Source organism: Rattus norvegicus, chromosome 9, assembly GCF_021556685.1.
Source record: "Rattus norvegicus strain SHRSP/BbbUtx chromosome 9, alternate assembly SHRSP_T2T, whole genome shotgun sequence".
Classification (NCBI taxonomy): Eukaryota; Metazoa; Chordata; class Mammalia; order Rodentia; family Muridae; genus Rattus; species Rattus norvegicus.
In genome coordinates, this window is record NC_141542.1 from 40,936,298 (window position 1) to 40,940,797 (window position 4,500).

A 4,500-nucleotide genomic window follows, 5' to 3' on the forward strand; every position below is an offset into this window, starting at 1 on the left:
TACAGGAGCCATGTAAGGATAGAGGAGTAGACTGCATCCTGGGATTAAAAATATGAGGACAAGTAGGAGTTTAGGACACTTACAGAGGAAATTAAGTCACATGTAAGATTCTTACCACAACATAGACTTTAACAAATACTTGAAGTAATAATCCCCAAAAGAAGACATTTTTTTAATATGGTATTTTTATTTACATTTCAAATGTGATCCTCTTTCCTGGTTTTTGGTCCATAAAACCCCTATTCCATTTCCCCTCCCCCTGCTTCTATGAGGGTTCTCCCCCACTCTCCCCTCAACATTCCCCTACACTGGTGGGGAGGGGATCCAGCCTTGGCAGGACCAAGGGTTTCTCCCATTGGTGCCCAACAAGGCCATCCTCTGCTACATATGCAGCTGGAGCCATGGGTCTGTCCATGTGTACTCTTTGGGTAGTAGTTTAGTGTCTGGGAGCTCTGGTTGGTTGGTATTGTGCTTATGGGGTTGCAAGCCCCTTCACCTCCTTCAAACCATAAAAGAAGACATTCTAATAGCTATTGAATGTTTAAAACTCTGCAATAGAAATTTTGCAGGTCTCAAGGCAGTGTCTATTGACTGAGGGGTTAAATCTTCAAGAGACAGATCATTGTCTTCTCAAAATCACGAAATTTAAAATCTAGGTTGGCATACCATATTTGAACTTTGTTTTAAAAAAATGAACTGTGCCAATGAGTCCACAATTCTATTGATTAACTATTCTTTATGCTTATGATCGAGATTATGAATCTAGTCAGAATCAATGAGGAAAATAGCTCTGGTTTTTATGAAACCTTATTGGAAAATAAGTTTTAAAATGTTAATATCTGCTATGAAAAGAAAGGCATATCTGTCACGCTAAACAAATGCTTGCCTGTGTAGTCATGAAGCTGGTAATCAAACGTGAGGCCTCACAAGGGAAGCAAGCTACATCCCTAACCCAACCAAATACTAGTTTGGACTCAATGATTTGAAAGAACTGAAGTTACCAAAAGATTTTCTTATCCTAATTTAAACTGAGGTAAATTACCATAATGTCACTGGGATTGGTCCCTTTCCCTTTAGCCTTCTGTAAGAGATAGGAGCCCTTCGTCTATAGCCACCCACAAGGCAGAAACAGACCACAATTGTTTTCTTTTAAATATATTATTTTTTTTTTAAAGTGGGCTGGAGAGGTGGCACAGTGGTTAAGAACACCAACTGCTCTTCCAGAGGTCCTGAGTACAAATCCTAGCAACACATGGTGACTCACAACCATCTGTAATGGGATCTGATGCCCTCTTCTGGTGTTTCTGAAGACAGCTACAGTGTACTTACATAGAATAAATAAATAAATCCTAAAAAAAAAAAGTCTTGCAAGTACATCACACACCCAAATTAACCAGTCTATATCTCTTCATGATCTTACACAGAACTGGCATTTAAGATGGAAGATGTGAGATTTCACATTATATTTCACACTTTTCACTATTGTATGTATTGTATGGACTTAGCCACCACCCACAGTAAAAGGTTCATAGCAAAATCAGAGCTGGAGGGACCATTAGCTTTATGTCTCCATTCATAATTTGCATCATTACTTGTATTCATTACTTCCTTTTATGTTCTATTTTGCTTTTATTGTTTTGCTTTCAATTTTTTTTACTCATGTATTTATTTTTTCTTTTATTATTTTAAACTGAAAATAGATATTTTTTCATACATCATGTTCTGGGTATGGTTTTCCCTCCCTTAAATCCCCTTGACTATAATTGTCTTAAGTTAATGATACTTCTGGGAGATATGATAGCCCAGAAAGTGATGGCAAAGTCAAGTTGTTTCAGCTGCTAATTTTATGGCAATGTTGTGTTTTCTCTTTCCCTAGTATCCAGGATAGGGAGAGGTGTGCATCCATGGGAGATAAAAGTGCAACAGGGAGTGTCAATAGTAATCAATGTCTCTTCAAGGCTGTGTTAAAGTGTAGGCATGCTCTTGACTCCACACTCCACCGCTTGTATAGAGATTAAATAATGGGGAATTCAATAGTTATCGAGCTCATTTAAATAAAAACAAGTCCCACAATTCAGGTGAATAATAATAATAATAATAATAATAATAATAATAATAATAATATACTGAAATACATCCACCTTTGTGTTGGCTAAACATAGTTTTATTAAAAACCAGAAACTCAACAGGTAAAAGACAAGCATAGGTAAGAAATTCCTAAGACCCTACAAAGGCCAATCAATTGAATCACACAGAATAATTCACTAGAATAGTAAAAGTGTAATCTTGAGTCCCAAGAACAACAAATGGCCTGTTTAATGCAGTGTGGGGAGCACTGAAGTGGATCCACTCCTTCCATCACCCCCAGAATAAGCAAGCTGAGCAAAGGCTCCTACAGTATATAGCACCAAGAAACCATTATTCTTTATCAAGATCTACAATTACATAAAAGGATCTAAAGAAATCTTACGGGGATATGGACAGACTTGAACAAACAGCTTGAACAAACAACTAAAAAATATGTTTCATAATCATATGGAAAGATTAGCAATTTTAGCCACCCCAAAGTAAATGATGAAAACCACAAGGAAAGTCTTCTTTCCACCCAGCAAGCTGGAAAGAAAAAAATCCAAAAGCCTTTAAGTGAGGTAGAGAAACAGCTCCGTGGCCAGGAGACATGGGAAAGGTATCTACAGAGAGGAAATTGTCAGTCTCTAACCCAATACATCTAACTGTATGACCTCACTTGGGAAGATAGCAACATCCAGCAAATGCCATGAATCCCAGATAGGGAGCCAACCATAGACCAAAGAAATAATTTTGCCCGAGTATGGTGAGCCATTTGGCTCATGAGTCTTTTACTTTCCTACAAGGGAAAGTTAGTAGGGTCAATCTTGTAAGGGTCTTATACGGGTAAGCCTACTACTGCTCTGGTTTCAAGGTGGCAATGGCCATGTGGTACCTAAAGGACAGAGTTCCACATCTCAACACACAAATCTCTGAACTTGAACACATTTCCCAGTATCATGATAGGAAAATACCTTTGTACAAAATTATTCATAAGAATATTTGTGATTGTCAAGCAAATGGAATACTATGCAGCTCTTGAGCAGAATACTAAAGAACTCTGTGTAAGGATATGGAATGATTTACAAGATGTATAATTAAGTTGAAAATTGGGGAAGGAATTCATGGTATATTAATTGTAGCATATAAAGTAAAAATTCTAAACACAATGGCTTAACATACCTAAAAGAAACACAAGAAACATGAATCAGAGGACAATCCAGTTAGCTATTTGTGAGGAATGGGGAAATTGGACAAAAAGAATACAGGATGAAGGGACTCTGACTATACTACATCATATAGTTTGTTTTGAAAACATTAATATTCTATGTCTTCCAGAAATAAAATCAGTTAAATGAAGGAGGGATTACAATTGAAAAGCATATCCCTAGTTGCTTTTCCAATGAATAGTAGTAGATCACAAGACAAAGGGAAATGGAAGAAAGTAAGAAATGATTTCTGGACAACATTTATCTCTATATCCTTATTCTTGGGAGAAAGGTTTATCATAGTGGCTTGTGTGAAGTCATTTTTTCATTTTTATATATTTGCTCTATCCATCCTCTTTCTTTTTCTTCTTTCTCTTTTTCTTTCTACCTCCTTCTTTCCTTCCTTCCTTCCTTCCTACCTACCTCCCTCCCTACCTACCTACCTACCTACCTACCTACCTACCTACCTACCTACCTATCTCTGAATATGAGAAACAAAGAGACCGACCGGCTTCAACAAGGTGAGGCGGTGTGCACTGACTCGTCAAAGTTGTCCTCTGACCTTCACATTCATGCTGTGACCCTTGAGCCCTTTTGGAAGTCCCACTCTCTGTAGTCCAACGGACACAACCTGCCTCGTTTTGGGCCACGGAGAGGTGCAGTGGATATGAAAAGCAAGGTTACAGACTTCCCACGCAAGCGTACACTCTTCGGAAGTGGCTGACACCTGGTTGGCCTGACATTCGATACGAAGATCCATAAAGTGGTTCCTGCAGATGGCACAGTTATCCCACAATATCCCAGGCGCAGAGGGCCACTGCATTCCACTTTTTAACTTCAAAGCTCTTCTTGTCTGCACCGCTGTTGGTGCCTCTGGGGACATCCACACCCATCGCTGCCGCCATTTTGGAAACACACGGTCAGTCCGTGCGAAGTCGTTCTTACCGTCTTGTAAAGACGTTCTGTTGGTGTACTTACGTGTGCAGTCTCCCCTTCTCTCCTTAAAGGGACAAAAGCAAAGACCAGAATCGTAATGAGCAAGCCTAGCAACTAGACTTTGATTCCTAGTGAAAGAAATGCGGATATCTAGAAATAAGATTCCACAACTCAAAACAGCTTATAAAAAATTGTCCGGCCTATAACTCCTAACATTGGCATTGCCTTTATATCCCAGAAGCCAGCCACAATGACTAAAATTTATTTCAAACCAATACACGAAAACGGT

The 4,500-nt window shown here is 38.7% G+C and overlaps 1 pseudogene; it reads right to left on the reverse strand.

Moving 5' to 3' along the window:
* Nucleotides 1-3,789: 3,789 nt before the first annotated feature.
* Nucleotides 3,790-4,269, reverse strand: LOC148003663 (E3 ubiquitin-protein ligase RBX1 pseudogene; annotated as a pseudogene).
* Between the last annotated feature and the right edge of the window lie 231 nt (nt 4,270-4,500).